Source organism: Schistosoma mansoni (assembly GCF_000237925.1).
Source record: "Schistosoma mansoni, WGS project CABG00000000 data, chromosome 3 unplaced supercontig 0083, strain Puerto Rico, whole genome shotgun sequence".
Taxonomy (NCBI): domain Eukaryota; kingdom Metazoa; phylum Platyhelminthes; class Trematoda; order Strigeidida; family Schistosomatidae; genus Schistosoma; species Schistosoma mansoni.
Genome location: NW_017386008.1, coordinates 368342 through 388572, shown reverse-complemented (window position 1 = coordinate 388572; position 20231 = coordinate 368342).

Below are 20231 nucleotides of genomic sequence, written 5' to 3'. Positions count from 1 at the left end.
TAGAGCTGCGATTTGGTCTATACACTATCGATCCTTACGGAATCCAGCCTGTTGACCTCGAAGTTGGGCATCTACGGAGTCCTTCATTCTGATGGCCATGGTGATCTCTTCAATTGTTGGTGGGCCAACATCGGTTGTGTGGTCCCTGGATGCTAATTTTATGTTCAGTGGGTTCAGTGGAGCTAGCGGATTCAAGGATTCCTTGAATTAAGTAAATAATATATTTGTGATATCCCAGTGACTAGAAAAATTAAATTTTCTGACGTTTCGTGACTCAGTGTTAGCCGCTTCTTCAGAGAATAAACAACAATCTACCCAATGCTGAATTTATTCAAAATTATCGAATTCCTTGAAGTTTTCTACCCACTTGTTTCGTTGTTCTTCAATGTCGGTGATTATCTTGCCTTCCTTGCTTTCCACTGGTCGTTATGGTTCACGGTAATTTCCAGCGAGTTTATTTGTTGTGTCATACAATTATTGCATGTCTCCTTCTCTTGAAGCCTTTTCCGCCGTCATTGCTAGACCTTCCACATATTTACGTTTGTTCGTTCTGATCCTCATCTTCACTTGCTTGTTTAGTTCTGTGTATTCGACTTGTGCCTTGGCTTTTCTGCTCTTGTTTGGCTGATATTGATTGCTGCCTTCTTGTTCCTCTTTTCTTCAATCTGATTCAGTGTACCAACGGTGATCCATTCCTTGTGATGATGCCTCTTACAGAACGGATGTATATCAGTTCACTGATAATTGTCTGTTTTTGGTGCTACGTTCGTCTGGTACTTAATGGCTTTTACAATTCTGTCAATCGGGTATTCTATCTGTATGATCAAACATTTCTCTAACCCTACCAATTCATCAGGTTGAGTGAATCATGTAAATCCCGACCATCAGCTCCACCTTATTATATGGTACAAAATTCTTAGTTGAATGGGAATCAATCAGTACTTCCGTTTAATCATGAATAACATATGTTTTGTACAAAACAGAATCGTTACAGATTTAATACGATCATGATTTCGGTGCATGACAGATTAATGATTTTCAAAGTACACGTTCAGATTGACCAATTAGAGAAGATGTGGAATCACTGTCCTTCATTCTGTGTTTTCAGTTATGAGAGTCAACATGTTTTGAAGTGAAAACACCACTATATCAAACTACATGAATGTTCCGTAACTAACATCACTCTATTTCGTTCGATAAAATATTGTCTCGAAATTTCATGCTACTGATTGTCATGTAGTAGTATGATAGTTAGGCATAATTTAATATAATTTTGATAGTTGAGATTATGAAGCTAGACCACCATAGAAAACCTGGAAGCATTGTACGGCTGTTTCGTCCGATCATGGGACTCCTCAGCAGTTTATCGTGGATGTACACTGCTGAGCAGTCCTTAACTTCAGTTGTGTGTTCGAATTTGTAAATCAGTCTTCTTTTCGCCATGAAGTTATGGAGATGATTGAATTCCATTAAATTCATAGACCGACCAATATTAGAAAACCAATAAAAACCTGGAAGCACTATATAACCGTTTGATCATAGTATGAGGTCCTTAATAGTGCCCATCGACAATCTCACTTACGGGCTTCGAACATAAAATCTTCAGTTTCGCGTGTGAACACATAATCTCTGGACCATCTGACTGGTATTCTGCGTGTGGAGTCGTAGGAGAACACTGCTGAAGAGTCCTATACTACAAACTGAATGGCCAATCACTATTACCGAGTTTTCAATAGTGGTCTAACATTGATCGGTCCATAGTTTCAATGATAGTCATATTTTGTTTTATTACAAGATTTCATTGTATATATTGGCGTTTTTCCTCATTAGAATTGATTAATTGTCATATTTGAGGAATGAAACTCTAAAATCAGTTGGAATATGCACAATCTAATCAAATTTCGGCTTTGCTGCCTTTGCTTTGTCTACGCAAATTACTCAACATTCACTGGCCGGATACTACCAGCAACACCGTTTCATGGGAGAGGACAAACCAGCTTCCAGCTGAAGAGAAAATTAGGAAAAGACGTTGAAAGTGGACCGGATATATATTAAGGAAATCACTAATGTGTATTACAAGGCAATCCCTAACTTGGAATCCGGAAGAGAAGCGGAAAAAAAAGAGGGCCAAAAAACACATTACGCCGGGAAATAGAAGCAAATATGGAAAGGATGAATGTTAACTGGAACGAACTGGAAATGGTTGCCCTGGACAGAGTTGGATGGAGAATACTGGTGAGCGGCCTATTCTCCTTGACGAGGGGTAACAGGTGTAAGCAAGTGAGTAATCAAATTTCATTAGCTTAGCCATTAGGGTATGGTTATGAGCTGTGGTTATTACTCACAGTAATACATAGTTAGGTATATTTTTTTCAAAAATAAACATTATAATATTTGTGATGGTTAACGGCATACTGAGTTTGAACGTTTCACCTTAGACTTGTTGAATCTGACGAGTCCCAAAATGGGACGAAACATGTATCCCAGATTTCACTACTAGCCAATTATCATCTTTGCTTATGATATAACTTATCTCTTCAAACATAAATCATAAATTTAAATCACGGCTAATTAGTCTGTAATTCTTTTTTAAAAATCTACAAGAATAATTAGACTATCAATCTTTTATGGTTACTATTGTTTAATTATATCTCTGTATAGCAACTAATTTGTTCTTTTGTTTTTGGAAGAAAAAGGTCACATTCCATAGGTTATTATTATTGTTATTATTATTATTATTATTATTGAATTAATTAACTGTAACTATGTGTATTTTATTGACTAAATGTTACCCATTGTATTAGCTATTAAGTAATAATATTTGTTTAGAACTGTAAGTTCTTACCGACCAGCTTACCGACCAATATTTGTTTAGAACTGTACGATCCAAACCTAGTTTCCAACTAGGTTTGATTTATTTTTTACGGCGTAGGGGCTTTGACTTTCACCCAATCACTAATCTAATACCCATTGTGCTTCTGGTATGTCTCAACCAATCAACAGTTGAACTTTGTTGGCTTATGTCCTGGTATAAATGCCACAATCAGAGCTCCTTCGATCATAACGTGTTCAGACCGACTTAATGAATACACTTCTGAAGACGCATTCGTGACATTCGTTGTTTTATTACCACCGACACGTTGTCTCCGTTCAGCGCGGGCGACCTCAAACAGTCTGACTTTATCAGTGTTACTTAAGAGGCGGTATCCCAAAGAGTGTAATCCATAATCTTTGCCTTTCTCGATCTCAACAGCACGGGAATCATTACTAAACACACTTTGCTGTTCCGCAACCATTCTCCTTACCAGGTTAATCATTAGAGCTGTTGTCTGTTGAATCATTTTACAACAGTGAGTGGTGTTTCTTAGCAGACTTGTCAACGTTACAGAGCTTTGTTAGAGTACATACATTAACTTTATGTCCTTGCCAAAGACAGATAAAGCAGATATACCTACTCCCTAGGTGAGACCGTCGATCTTCAACTGTCAGAGCTAAAAATACTGGGCATCTACAAACAGCGTGGTCATTGGGAGAGATTCAATTTTTGCGGATGTTAAGTTTGTCTTACATTGTTCCTATTCTCTCTCCTTCCACTTCTTTGCTTATTGTTTTATACTACTTATTTACATTCAGTAAGCAGTTGTATCCTTAACAATTTTCACATTTACATTGTAACGCAAGTTGTACTGTAACATTCGGAAACGTTCCCATATATTTATAATGTTTATTGTACTTATCATTGTATTTGTCATTGTAATCACGGTACTTTAATTACTGTAACAGTTATCCACAGTTGCGGATTTGTTTAAACGCAACAGTTTCCATATTGTTTGCTCTTGGTTCGAGTTTCGATTGTTCATAAACTACTGTCCAATTTCGACACAGCCATCGGCTGTCTTTGTACTATGGAAGCCTTTACTATTTCATTCTTGAACGACTCGTTAAACGCCTAGACATCTTACAGGTTGAGGTTTGTAATTAAACTGTGTGTTTTATATTATAATAGAACCACTTTTGTAGACAAATCGTTGTTTTGGAACTTCGATTTTGCGCGTATCTCAATCGGGTCATTTGGACGCTTCAATAGACCTAACAGAGGATGACATTTTGTCTCTACGTTATGCCTATTTGTTGGATTATCCACAAACCGTTCAAACTTATTATTAGCTACTCTTGCACGTGATGTCATAAACTTAGTGAGCTCGTCAAACACCAGCCCTTTATTGTCTTCAGTCAATCTATCCACCATAGAACTCCACGTGATAAAGCTTACGTGCATTACTAGTATGAATAACAACTGGTTTTCCAGATTCTGTGGAAGATGCAGGTCCGAAAACAGTCAACTCCAGTAACGTTTTTACGTCGTAAGGGCTTTTACTTTCACCTAATCACTAATCTAATACCCAATGTGCTTCTGGTATGTCTCAACCAATTAACAGTAGAACTTTGTTGGCTTATGTCCTGGAATACATGCTCTTTTCGCCTTACCCTTACAACAGTGGATCAAATGAGACAAATATTGACTATAATCAACGACCCTTGACGATGCATCGGTCTCAAACTGCCTAAAACTTCCAGTACCCTCCTGGAAGTTCATCGAAATATCTCAAATCCACCTTCGCAAGTTTTGCGCCTACAACAGAGGCCATAGATATTTTAAGCTTTCGCTTCCCATCTAAACTAAGATTTTTTACCCAATCTGGCATCATATTGCAACAAGAGTTACTATCGCGATAATTACACCTATTTGATTCTGAACCATGACACACAAGAACATCAAAAGGTGCTTGCTCTGTTAAAGCGATTCATCATTTAGTTTGGCTCCATCAGAACCAGTTTTGTGTTTGACTTCATTTGACAATTGTTTGTCATCACGAGTGACGGAATAGAATATTTTTAGGAACAATATTTGTAATCTACGAAACGTAAGCCAAATAACTTCCATCAATCATCAGATATTCGTTTAGAACTGTAGAATCCAAACATAGGTTTGGACTGAAGAATATAGATGTACATTATTACCTGAAGAAATATTACTAACCAGTTATTCAAACAATAACTGTTCAGTCAGTAATCAAACCTAAATAAACAAATTGATATAGGATGTTAGAGAATTACCAAGGTTAACAAATGAATCTATCCTTTCTGGATAGACCACATGCAAATTCTCTCGAAAGTTAATATTTGGTTGCACAGTGTGTTTCTAATTCTGTAAAAGCGCTTCAAGTCACAATTAAAAAATGTACAATTACTGTCAATGCAAGCAACACAATCAAAGAGGAAACAAATTGATATGGTTCCCGCCAAAACTAATTATCAATTAAAACAACATAAATGTAGTTCAAGAAGAAACATGGATACTCAGTGAAAACGTAAGGAAAATAAAAAACAACATTAAAATACAAATAATATCACCACAATTGGAACCAAAAGAACTAACAGAAGAAACAAGAATCAATAAGAACAAATTACAATTACATACATGGAGGAATATTCACATAAAGAACCTTCAAATTAGATCTTACAGGATGAAACCTGGTTAACGTGATTTTTATCTGGTTATTTAATGGATTTCTTTGACTAGATTGAGTGTGATGTTACACATCAGATCAACTTACAATCATGATAATAAGTAACATATCTATTGAAACTCAGTAGCTAAACACTTAACCAACATGCATATTAAGCGAATACTCCATTACTGCTTGTACAATTTCCTTTAGACATTAATAAATCGTCATTAAATGGTTTTGTGGAGAATATGGAATGTTCATAGACTTTATATCACAAACTGATCTTGGGTAAAGCCAGTTGATGACATAACCTATGATAACAGTTACAATTCTATAATACTGATGTGGTGTTTATATGAACTAACGATTCCTTTGTATTTGATGACTGTCTGAATTCGAATTCTAAACACAATACGTTCATTCTTCCTCATGTAGTACTCCTTGGTCAAATTGCCCATCAGTACAGCATTCCATCATAATTACTATCATTTCGTGTAAGAGAAAACTACATTAAATTATGCCTAACTATCACACTACTACATCACAATCAGTAGCATGACATTTCGAGACAATATTTTATCGAACTAAATAGAGTGATGCTAGTTACGGAACACACTTGTTACTTGATATAATGGTGTTTTCACTTCAGAACATGTTGACTCTCATAAATGAAAACACAAAATGAAAGACAGTAGATCCACATCTTTTTGCATTGTTCAATCTGAATATGCACTTTGAAAATGATTGATAAGTCATGCACCGAAATCAATATGTAACGATTCTGTTTTGTATAAAACATACGTTACTCATGATTAAACAGAAATACTGATTGATTCTCATTCAACTAGGAATTGTGTACCATATGATGAGGCGGGGCTGATGGTTGGGATTCACACAGTTCGCTCAACCTGATGAATTGGGAGTGTTAGAGCAATGTTCAGTAGTACAGATAAAATACCCGATTGACAGAATTGTAAAAGCCCTTAAGTACCAGACGAAGATAGTATTAAATACAATCAATGAACAGCGAATTAATATATGTAAGAGGTCAGTTGTGGTTCGAGTAACACAATAGTCATGGCATGCAATGAGGCTGCTTCCAATGGTGATCGTGCGTTAACGTCACTTCGCCGAGCATTTAAATGCTTTGACGAGATGTTTCGTATTTTATATCCCACCTATGTAAGGCCACACTTAAAGTACTGTATCCAAGCAGCTAGCCCATGTCTGATAAAGGGCACTAAATCACTTGAGGGTGTCCAGCGTGTGGGGACAAAATAAGTGAAGGGTCTTTCTAAGCTCCCTTACGTTGGGCATTTGAAACGTCTAAACCTTTTCTCCTAATATAATCGTAGGACACGAGGTGACCTTATACTGACATTTCGTATCTTTAATTATGATTTGGGTGTTAATATCTCTGAAGACTGAACTAAAAAGTTGAGTGATACCAGTTTAGATCACATGACGACCAATAGATCCTTCAAGATCAATGTCACAGCATACAGCACATTGTCTACCGATATAAAACCTGAAATTCGAGCATTCGCCTTACGGCTAACGAACACAGAACATTACTAGAATAAATTGAAATATCACCTTATCGGCACCAACGGTAAGGATAAATCGGAATTCTCATGATACTCACGTAGACAATATACATAAGTCGTAATAGCCAGTCGAGTCTGTAAGGATCGAGATCATTCACAGCAGCTCCATAGAGTGATAAACTATGGAGATGAAAACTAGAAGAACTTATAGGAAAACAACAATCAGTGAACTCAATTGAAATTAGATGATTGATGGTCATAATGTTTATTGATATCTGAAGGAAGAACTTTTCATTGAATTGACTGCCACAGTGTTTGCTTTCACCGAATTTTGTTTCTAAAAAAATGTCTCAATCATTAGTAAAATGAAAAATTCTTTCATCTTTATTCTCTGTGTGTGTGTGTTTGTGGGTAGGCGATTATCGGTCACATCTATACAACTATGCTTAATTGGAAAGGAACATCTTTCATTTTACTAGAGTATTATTTTGTGCTCACACTACACAAGTATGTGGTCAAAGATGAACCCAAGGTGTAATCAATGATATATTTCTATAGTCCACTAAGGTCAACGAACTGATATTTCCAAACTGTACTTGCATATATGTTTATTATAACCAATTTTAGAAAATAATTTTATAAAGAAGAAATCTATTAAGTTTAATAGAACTCATGTAGATGATAATGATTATGTGTAATACTCAACTAAATAATCCTGACTGAGTATTCAAGTTACTGTCCTTAATCCATCCCTGCTTATAATGCTTGTGACTTAAGGCAATATCCAGGCAACTCACATAGCATGCATATATCCCGACAGAAAATACGGTTTTAAGTGAACGTAAGAAGTAAGTGTTGTGCTATAGTAAAACGAAAACTGTTCATCAGAATGATACGTTCCAATACAACAATCTTATGCTCCAAGTATGGGACTTCAAAACAGTACGCATTCACCTTGCCCACGTAGGATTCGAACCCAGGAATCTAGTAATTAGAAGTCAACAGTCTCCACAACTTTATTGTTAAGTCTATCGAAGCGTCCAAATGACCCGATTGAGATACGCGCAAAATCGAAGTTCCAAAACAACGATTTGTCTACAAAAGCGGTTCTATTATTATATAAAATACAAAATTTAATTACAAACCTCAACTTGTGAGGTGTCTATGCGTTTACCGCGTCGTTCAAGAATGAAATAGTAAAGGCTTCGATAGTACAAAGACAGCCGATGCCTGTGTCGAAATTGGACAATAGTTTATGAACAATCGAAACTCGAACCAAGAGCAAACAATATGGAAACTGTTGCGTTTAAACAAATCCGCAACTGTGGATAACTGTTACAGTAATTAAAGTACCGTGATTACAATGACAAATACAATGATAAGTACAATAAACATTATAAATATATGGGAACGTTTCCGAATGTTACAGTACAACTTGCGTTACAATGTAAATGTGAAAATTGTTAAGGATACAACTGCTTACTGAATATAAATAAGTAGTATAAAACAATAAGCAAAGGAGTGGAAGGAGAGAGAATAGGAACAATGTAAGGCAAACTTAACACCGCCCCCCAAAGACAGCATGTCTTTCCTCACTTTCGCTGATTGGGAACTAACGTAACATCATTCAGAGGTGACAATGGTACAATTTACTCTAGCCACAGTCACTCTCAAGCGTCTATCTATCCTCTACTGTTCAGTTATCCGCTCCTTCTAATAAACAAATTTTACGTATATCTCTAATAATTATGCCTCTCGACGTTCTGATTTTCGCTTGTCTCACTAGCCCATCTTCTCCTGGGTTGATACTTACCACTAGACCTTTAGGCCAGTTATTTCGTGTGTAGGTGTCTCCAATAATCAAGACTAGATCACCAACTCGTAGATCTCGTCTCCCTTGTGTCCACTTTGCTCGTGTCTGTAAAAGTGGTAAGTACTCCTTTATCCAACGACACCAGAATGTAGTTGCCAACAGCTGCGCTTGTCGCCATTGTCGAGAATAACGCTCACGTAGGCTTATTTAAATCTGATGAAGGCTAGGTTTTCTTAACAAAAGTAGATTATTAGGTGACAATGTCTCAAGTTGTTCTGGGTCGTCGTAAACTGGAACTAAAGGTCTATCGTTAAGTATTCTTTCTACTTCAGTCAAATAAGTGGTGAGTGTCTCGAAGTATAGTTTGCTCGCCAGATACAGCACTCAAAATTCTACGTATGCTCCTTATTAATCTTTCCCATATACCTCCACGATGACTTGCGTAAGGGATGTTGTAGTGCCACTCGATATTTCGACGAATCATTTCCTTAGCTACTCTATTATCTTTAAAGTCTGGTAATAGAAGTTGTATTTCTTTCTCTAATCCAGCGAATGTGGTTCCTCTATCACTATATATCTTCTTCGGCGCCCCCCTGCGATTTGAGAAGCGAGACAACGCCATTAGAAAAGAATCGATTGATAATGCGCAGGCAACTTCTATGTGAACTGCTCGGGTGTTGAAGCACGTAAATAAGCATCCGTAACACTTTCGAGGTTTGCGTCCCTCCTTAATCGTGATTGGGCCGAAATAGTCTACTCCTGTCGTTGCGAACGGGAAGTCGGGTGTTATCCGCGTAGGTGGCAAGTCTCCCATCAGTTGTGACATCGGCCTGGCTGATCTAATGCGGCAGCCTATACATTTATGTATGATCCTCTTAATTGCAGTGCTGCCCTTTAAGATCCAAAACTTTTTGCGCAAGGCGGCTAGTGTGTAGTACACCCCCATGTGTCCGTCAGCTTGATGGTAGTGACGAATGATAAGCTCCGTTATAGGGTGTTTGCTGGGTAGAATAATTGGATGTTTCTGCTCTACCGGAAGATCACTACGGTTCAAACGTCCTCCTACGCGAATCAGGTTGTCAATCACGATTGGACGTAGCTTATTAATGACATGATTTTTGGACGGAATGTTATCAGATTGATTGTGTCGTTTAATCCATTGTATAATTTCCGCAAACTCTTGCTCTTGTACGTATTTTAGTAGGTCTCTTTCGGCATTATCCAATTCGTTAAGCGTAAGGGGACCCTTTACGGTCGTTTTATTGCAGAGGTAACGTTTGAATCTGATGAGCCAAGCTGCATCTTGTTTGAGTTTAATCCATGACGAAAAATAGGATATAAATTTATCAAGGGGAAAAACTGTAGTCATGGTGTCCAAGGTTGTGGCGTTCTTTAACTCTAGCTCAACTGGGAGCTTTAATATTTCTTCTCGTCTATACTCAGGCCATTTATCCTTCTCAGTCGTTAGGAACTCGGGACCTGAAAGCCAAGCTTCAATACAGTTAGGGTCATACTTACATATTCCTCTGGAAGCAAGATCAGCAGGATTGATGGATGATGGTACATACCTCCATTGAAATGTCTTAGTTCGCTCGTGAATAAAGTTAATTCTATTAGCTACATATGTCTTGAAACGTGACGTCGTATTAAATATGTAATTTAATACTATCATAGAATCCGTCCAAAAGTAGATTTCAGTCATGTATTTTAGCTTTATTTCTTCTAATATTTGCTTCATCAACTTCACTGCCAGTACTGCGGCTTGTAGTTCAAGGCGAGGAACACTGACAAATTTTAGGGGTGCTATTCTAGACTTGCCTAGGATGAAGCTACATCTCGTTATACTTGCATCATATTGTAATCTCATATAGGCTACAGCTCCGTAACCGCTTTCTGAAGCATCCGAAAAAAGATGTAAAGAAATCTGCCCTTTATCGTACGACTCAATATTGAGACATCGTAGTATCCTTAGGTCTCTGACACCTGCAACTGCTTGTAACCAACCTTCCCAACTCAACCGTGACTCCTCGTCTATGATCTCATCCCACCCATAGTTTTTACGACATAGCCGTTGAAGAATTCGTTTAGGTATAAGTGATAAAGGCGCTAAGAACCCAAGCGGATCATATAACGATGATGCACATGATAGAATGCCTCTCTTAGTGACCGGTCGTTCAGGGAGATTTACGTCAAATGCAAAACAATCGGATTGCGTGTGCCAACAGAGTCCTAAAGTTCTCTGTATACGTTCTGTTGAGCCTGGTATACGAACCAAATTGTTTGACCTGTCGTCTATAGGGATATCGTTCAGCGCTTCATTTACGTTACTAACCCATTTATGTAGACGGAAACCTCCAAGCGCTAAGGGTCTTGTCAGGTTAATTGCTAACTCGGCAGCTTCAGATACTGTTTCTACTGAGACCAGACAATCATCTACATAAAAATTTTCTCGTTAGGTGGACTGTGTTTTTTCATCGAACAAATCTTCGTGGTCTGCAGCCGTACGTTTTAAAGCATAAGTAGCACAAAACGGTGAGGACGTAGCCCCGAAAGGGTGTACATGCAACTCATAGATCTCAGGAGAAGAGTCAAGGTTACCGTCAGGATACCATAAAAAACTGAAGGCCTTTGTATCTTTTTCAGGTAGATGTACCTGGAGGAACATTTCTTCAATGTCTGCTGACAGTCCAATTTTATGCTTTCTGAATCTAAGCAAAACTCCCACAAGATCGTTTGTAAGATCTGGTCCACAATGTATACAATCATTTAGAGACCTGTTTTGCAACTTAGCAGCACAATCAAAGACTATCCGAACTTTACCTGGTTTTTTAGAGTTAAACACGGGATGATGTGGGATAAAATACCTTTCCTCTTCGATAGCTTGTGTTACTCGAGACAAATATCCTTTACTTTCGTGGGTAGCTAATATAATAGTATACTGTTTCCGAAATTGTTCGTCTTTTAGTAACCTTTGACGTAGGTAAATTAATCGTTTTTCTATTTCACGCTCATTCCTTGGGAGTGCTAATCCACTTTCCAGGGTATCGGCACTTGATAATGTCCATCAAGTAATACTGTTTGTTTGTCAGTAGTTTCCATAATGGTCTTATCACATAGGGACATGGTAACCTCATCAGAGTACTTATTTTCAGAAAATTCATGTTCAAATAGTTTGAGAATATCCTCCTCGACAGAATTTCTTGCTTCTAGACAGTTTATGAAGGCTGAAGTTTTACCAAGTTGACCCGTCGGTCCAAATAAAGCCCATCCTAACATAGTTAGTGAGGCATAGGGTTGTTCAGGTTTCCCGATACGCTGATCGATGACCCAGTGGGCCTCTGGGACGTCGACACCAAGTAACAAACCGACCTTGTCACAGGTTATGGTGGGTAGCTGTACACCTTTCAAGTGTTTCCATCTTTCTTGGAAGTCCATTGGTGGGATTTCTGCCCTTTTAATAGGTAGATTATTTATAGCATATGCACCTTCGATTTTTATTCCATTAGTCTTGTCTAAAGATTCGATTTCGAAATTAATAAGTTCAGCGTTCTGAGACGACGCTCCAATTACAGAAGATATGCTCAATCTTGTCACTGTACCCGAAATTCCTACCTGCTTTGCCACATCACTAAGCAGTAGTGTCGAGTCCGAGCCATTATCCAATAATGCATAGGTATCTACATGTCCTGTGGGACCATGTAACCTGACTGGTACAAATCCCAAATACGTTCCAGCAGAATAAGTAGAATTACAGCATGTTTGTTTAGCATCAGGTTCTGTGTTGTGAAGAATTCTATGATGACGTCGCTTGCAGCCATCGATTTCACACAACACGGGTTGCCGACAGTCTTTTGCTCGATGATAGGGTTTTAAACAACTAAAGCAAAGCTTAAACTTCCTCAGTAATTCTAACCTTTCGTTGTGACTTACTGCTAGCAGTTGTGGGCAAGACACGACTTCATGGGAACCAGAGCAAATTACGCAATGAACCTTTCCTTTGATCGACGATGTATGAATCTTAGCTTTAGTGGGAGCAGACCGGTTGTTCGCTGTCGTTTGAGCTTTGTAGCTCCCACTTGCTAGCTGTCCGTAAGTGTTCGTGGCAATTGACACTTTCTTTTCCAAGAATTGTAACAAATCATCAAAATTGGGTTCTAGACCCCTTCTTAAAATATCGTCTACAGCTTCCGCCCATTTAAACTGTATACTTCGTGGAAGTCGTCTCACTATTCGTTTTAGATTGGTCGAACAATTCAGATCGGCATTTCTGCCCATCTGTGTCAAGGCTATCTTACAGTTAGTCATGAGTCTTGTTAGTTTCTGTAGTCCCGATATATCGTCTTGATTTAGTGGCACTCCATTTAACAACTCTGTTAAGAACGCTTCTACTATGTCATGTGGTTTGCCGAACTGGTTGTGTAGAATGTTAATAGCTTTGGTATAACCTTCTCCTTCTGGTAATAAAACACAGTGCTCTATAGCGTCCTTAGCTGCGCTTTCACAATAATGTATCAGGTACATTAATTTCTGAGTATCACCCTCTACTCTGTCGGCAATGTTAGCCTTGAATCCCTTTATGAACGTCCAAAATTTCAAAGGACTTCCATCAAATTTCATAACCTCTATCTTAGGTAAACTGGCTGTCATAACTAGTGACTTGATACTATCCGCCTGTGCTTTAAGTTGTACCGCTTCGCTCAAATGTGTATTGGTGTATTGGCGCCTTAACACGGCTGCTGGTGTTACGTCTCCAGATCGAGACCCCAATGACTCATTAGTCTCACTCACTTTTCTCACTTGGCTTAAAGAGTTCGGGGTTAACTCTAACAATCGTTTGCGTAGTTGAAGTTCTCTAATCTCCAACTCAATCTTTTCTACTTCCTTCTCCCTAGAAACTACTTCGTTTTCTATGCTACATCTAGTCTCTACATAGTTGTCCCTTAGAGAAAAGCTGTCTTTGGGGTTAAGTAAAACAATATCAAGAGCAAGATTTAAAGAAATAGGTGAATTCACTTTAGAAACTGAAGGAATAATATTTTCAGCATTATAATTGTCTGTGTCTTGGGAACTGTCATCGTTGTACTTCATCCTTCTCGTTTTCGTCATCGTTAGTTTGAATGAACCAGAATCGATTCCGACCAAATTAGTTACAGCAAGTATCTTCAACAATTAGGACCAAAGTTCAGAACTGTATCCACACCAATAAGACCAAAGTTGAGAACTGTTAAGTCTATCGAAGCGTCCAAATGACCCGATTGAGATACGCGCAAAATCGAAGTTCCAAAACAACGATTTGTCTACAAAAGCGGTTCTATTATTATATAAAATACAAAATTTAATTACAAACCTCAACTTGTGAGGTGTCTATGCGTTTACCGCGTCGTTCAAGAATGAAATAGTAAAGGCTTCGATAGTACAAAGACAGCCGATGCCTGTGTCGAAATTGGACAATAGTTTATGAACAATCGAAACTCGAACCAAGAGCAAACAATATGGAAACTGTTGCGTTTAAACAAATCCGCAACTGTGGATAACTGTTACAGTAATTAAAGTACCGTGATTACAATGACAAATACAATGATAAGTGCAATAAACATTATAAATATATGGGAACGTTTCCGAATGTTACAGTACAACTTGCGTTACAATGTAAATGTGAAAATTGTTAAGGATACAACTGCTTACTGAATGTAAATAAGTAGTATAAAACAATAAGCAAAGGAGTGGAAGGAGAGAGAATAGGAACAATGTAAGGCAAACTTAACACTTATACTGTTAAGACATAAACTATTCATCAAAATTGATATGTTCCAGTCGAACAATGCTATGTTCTGAATGACCAGAATTAATTAACACAAGTATGAATGGCATGGACGGACAAGGTAGAATACTTATATGAATCCAAATCACAAGAAGAGTGATTCTGTCAATGTCATGCCATTTTGATCAAAGTTATTTCGCATGAATCATCGCCACATCAGTTTGTGTGTGTCCTGTAGGGTTTGTAGAACGTGCAATTCGCAAACAAACTTGAACATTTTCGCAGCATTAGCCTACAGGAATTAACTACCGAATGCCAAACATTAGTGAGTTTGAAGCAAGATGTTTCGACGGTAGAGAATGGTGGCAGGTTTCATCAAATCAACACAGTCGAGAAAAAAGACTTTCAAGGTTCGAACCCATAAAATTATCCTATTGACGGCGGTGAGCCATTATTCCATTACCGGTTGTGTGGCGGGTAATATTTCAAAAGGTTTTATTCCTTTAGGAATCACCGTTGTACTACATGTTCCATAGACTCTCGTAAACGTATTCCATCAAGCCCCGAACATGATGATCGAGAAAAAATCAGACCTAGGTTAAACAAAAGTCCATGGAACGATCTTGTGCGGTGGTTGACAATGAAACCGAAAAGGATGGATGGGGCAGCGGATGTAGATAGCAGTAGAAAGCTTTTCAGTCACGTTTAAGTGAGACTATCTGTGAAAAAGACAATGCACCTGAGGTTGACTGCATCGAATATATATTCATCACTCGTCAGATTTTAGAACACTGACATGCCTATTTTCCGAAGTAAATTGAGTCATCTGATGTTGGGAAAGGAATGCGAAAATTCACTAAGATTGATAGGTCGAAATGGGACTTGAAGGAAACACTGTTTTACAAAATACACTTCAGACGATAGAAAGGGGCCAACAGTTTGTGATATGCAAACGGACTTCTCAACAGACTCTTTGGGATTGATTCTTCATATCAGGTTGATTGTTTTTCAGTGTGAAATAGAAAATATTGCGTAAATGTGAATATCTGTTGATTAAAGTATTAGATGTCATTGAAATGCTGATGATTTATTATTTGAATATGAAGATGAGGGTGTAATTTAGACTGGAACACTAGTCATCTGACTTTCAACACAGATCACAATGACTAAAAACTGAAACCATGTTTAAAAATGGAAACACTTAAATAGAAATCAGTTTACCTTTTGTTCATTCAAACATTTTCACAACTTTATACTAAAATCATCTCTGACTGTCTTGACGTTTGTATTGAAGATTCTGACTTTGGAATCAGTTGACAGTTGTTTGAAGTTCCATATGATTTTCAATTGTAGAAATGCTGCCCTTGTTTTGCTAATCCTCGCCCTTACATCTGCATCGGATCCTCCTCGTTTATCAATGATGCTTCGCAGGTACGTGAATGTTTCCACCTCTTCCAGAGTTTCGCCATCGAGTATGATTGGGTTGGTGTTCTCCGTGTTGTATTTGAGAATTTTGCTTTTTCCTTTGTGTATATTGAGGCTGTTTTGAACCTTTGTAATACCGTTTGTCCAGTTGTCCAGTATTTCTTTCGCTTCAGTTTCATTTTGGTACAACCAGGTGGTGATCTGGAGCTATGTCAGCTCCTCTCCTGGTTCTCACATCTTTGATTATCCTTCGGAATTTTTGTTGATACAAATATGATCTGTCTGGATCTATGTGGTCAGAAAATCTAATTTTTCTAGTCATTGGGATATTACAAATATATTATTTATTTACTTCAAAGAATTCTCTGACCCACTAGCCCCACTGAACCCACTGAACATAAAATTAGCATCCAGGGACCACACAACCGATGTTGGCCCACCAACAATTGAAGAGATCACCATGGCCATCAGAATGAAGGACTCCGTAGATGCCCAACTTCGAGGTCAACAGGCTGGATTCCGTAAGGATCGATAGTGTATAGACCAAATCGCAGCTCTACGGATCATTGTGGAACAATCAATTGTATAGAATTCATCACTCTATATCAACTTCATTGACTACGAAAAAGCATTTGATAGTATGGACAGGACAACACTATGGAGGCTTCTTCGATACTACGGCGTGCCTGAGAAGATAGTCAATAACATACGGAATTCCTATGATGTATTAAACTGCCAAGTCGTGCATGGAGGACGACCGACTGATTCGTTCGAGGTAAAGACCAGTGTCAGGCAAGGTTGCTTACCCTCACCCTGTTTCTTTCTCCTGGAGATCGACTGAATCATGAAGACGTCAACATTTGGAGGGAAGCACGGAATACAGTGGACAGCTAGGATGCAGCTGGACAATTTAGACTTGACAGATGATCTGGCTCTTCTATCACACGCGCAACAACAAATTCAGGAGAAAACAACCAGTGTAGCAGTAGCCTCAGCAGCAGTAGGTCTCAATATACACAAAGGGAAAAGCAAGACTCTCCGATACAATACAGCATGCACCAATCGAATTACAATTGACGAAGAAGCTTTGGAGGATGTGAAAACCTTTACATATCTGATCAGAATCACTGATGAAGGCCAAAAGAAAAGTAGGAAGAAGGAAGAACACGTTACGCCGAGATATGGAGACAGATATGAGAAGAATTAACAACTGAATAGTACTAGGAAGGAAGGCGCAAGACAGAGTGAGTTGGAGAATGCTGGTCGACGGCCTACGCTCCATTGGGAGTAACAGGCGTAAGTAAGTAAGTTCTGTAAGAGGTCAGTTGTGGTTCGAGTAACACAATAGTCATAGCTTGTACTGGAAAGTTGAGTAATCCCAGTTTGGATCACATGATGATTAATGGACCCTTCACGATTAATTTCACATCATACAGCACAGTATCAACCGACATAAAACCTGAAATTCAAGTATTCGACCTTATCGGCAACAACACTAAGAATGAATCGGAATTCTCAAGATACTCACGTAGACAATATACATGGGTCATAATAGCCAGTCGAGTCTGTAAGGATCGAGATCATTCACAGCAGCTCCATAGAATGATAAACTATGGAGATGAAAACTAGAAGATCTTATAGGAAAACAACAACAGTAAACTCAATTGAAATTAGGTGGTTGATGGTCATAATGTTTATTTATATCTGAAGAAAGAACTTTTCATTGAATTGACTGCCAAAGTATTTGTTTTCACCAAATTCTGTTTTTTAAAAAATGTCTCAATCATTAGTAAAATGAAAAATTCCTTCGTCTTTATTCTCTCTCTGTGTGTGTAGGCGATTGTCGGTCACATCTACAACTATGCATAATTTGAAAGGAACATCTTTCATTTTTATTAGAGACTAATTAGAGACTTTATCAGAGACTTACATTGTGCTCACACCATAATAGAATATACCTCATTATATGTGTGAATAGACAGGAATGTGGTCATAGATGATCACAAGATATAATCAATGATATATTTCTTTAGTCCATTAAGGTCAACGGACAGATATTTACAAATTAGAATTTTAGATAATTCAATGATGGTCATGTAAAAAAAGTTTCTTTTCTATGAAGACACCTATTATATTTAAATGAATTCACATAGAAATGATGATTATGTATAATACTGAACTACATAAGGATTGCCTCGTGATGCAGTACGGTGATTTCCTCAATGTATGTCCTATCCACATCCAACGTCTTTTCCTAATTTCCTCATCATCTGGAAGCTGGTTTGTCATCTCCCATAAAACTCTGTTGATGATAGTATCCGGTCAGTGAATGTTGAGTATTTTGCGTAAACAACTGTTTATAAATACTTGTACCTTCTTACTTGACAATGGATGTAGTAGTTCTCTACGTTTCAGCTCAGAACCGTGGGACTGTCTTGACGTTTGTATTGAAGATTTTCACTTTGAAGTTAGTTGACAGTTGTTTGAAGTTCCATATATTCTTCAATTGTAGAAATACTGCCCTTGCTTCACCAATCCTCGCCTTTACATCTGCATCAGATCCTCCTTGTTTATCAATCATGTTTCCACCCCTTCCAGATTTCTGCCATCGAGTGTTATTGGATTGATGTTCTCCGTGTTCTATTTAAGAATAATACTTTTTCCTTTGTGAATGTGAAGGCCTATCGATGCAAGGGCTGCTGCTACATTTGCTGTCTTCATCTGCATTTGGTCGTGTGTATGAGAGAGGAGGGCTAGGTCATCTGCGAAGTCCAAATGTCCAGATGTTGAAGTCTTCATAATCCAGTCAATCCACAGAAGAAAGAGGAAGGGGGAATAGTAGACAGCCTTGTCTGACTCCGGTCCATACTGGAAATGCATCTCTCAGCTATCCTCCATGTACGACTTTGCACCACAGTCCATCGTATGAATTCCGGATAATGTTGACAATCTTCTGAGTAACTCCATAATGTCGAAGAAGTTTCCATAATGTTTTCCGGTCCACAATATCAAATGCCTTCTCATAGTCAATGAAGTTGATGTATAGCGACGAATTTCACTCAAGTGATTGTTCCACGATAACCCGTAGTGTCTCAATTTGGTCTGTGCACGACCAATCCTTACGGAATCCAGCCTGTTGATCTCCAAGTTGGGCGTCTACTTCAATCTTGTCCATCGTGCCCATAGAGATCCATTCCTTATGATGAGGCTTCTTAAGACGTTGAATTTAGTGCTTCTTCGATCTCTTTCCAGTCGTCCTCCATCGTAGTTTCTTGTTCTTTCAGTAGATCCTGTGAAGCTTGGAACTTGTTGTTGAGAGTTATCTTGAATTCGTTGAGATTGCCAGTATCTCGAAGGGAGGCTGTATTGAACCTTCGTAATGCTGTTCGCCCAGTTGCCCAGTGTTTCTTTAGCTTCAGTTTCATTTTGGCCTCAACCGGGTGGTGATCTAGAGCTATGTCAGCTCCTCTCCTGGTTCTCATATCTTTGATTGTCTTTCGGAATTTTTCGTTGATGCAAATATGATCTATCTGGTTCTCTGTAATGTGGTCCGGTAAGATCCATGTACCTTTGTTTATGCGTTTGTGTGGGAATATTGTACCGCCTATAACCAATTTGTTGAATGCACATAGATTTGCAAATCTCTCCCCATTTTCATTTTTCTCTCCTAATCCATGTCGTCCAATCATATCTTCGTATCCTGTGTTATCCACTCCAACCTTAGCGTTTAGATCTCCCTTCAGGATTATGAGGCCTTTCCTTAAGCACTTCGCTATGATTGATTGCAGCCTTTCATAGAACTAATCTTTATCGTCATCGTTGCTATCATTGGTGTGTGCATAACATTGGATAAAAATTCATTGTGATCGCCTCCTTCTTTGTTTTGAATAATGCTTTGATAATTCTGGATCCATGGGATTCCCATTCTACAAGTGCATTTCGTGCTTCTCTCCCGTAGCTAGCCTACGTTGTCCAGGTTGCGTCCAATCGGTTTCGTTGATTCCGAGTATTGCCAATATGTATCTCCTCAATTCCATTGTTATTTGACTGATCTTCCTAGTCTCTCGCTTGGGCCAGATGTTTCATGTACCAATAAAGAGTGTTACCCTGGTTGTTAGAAGTGGCATCGGTCTCGTCACTTCCAAACAATCTCGGCTTTCATCATGAGGCGT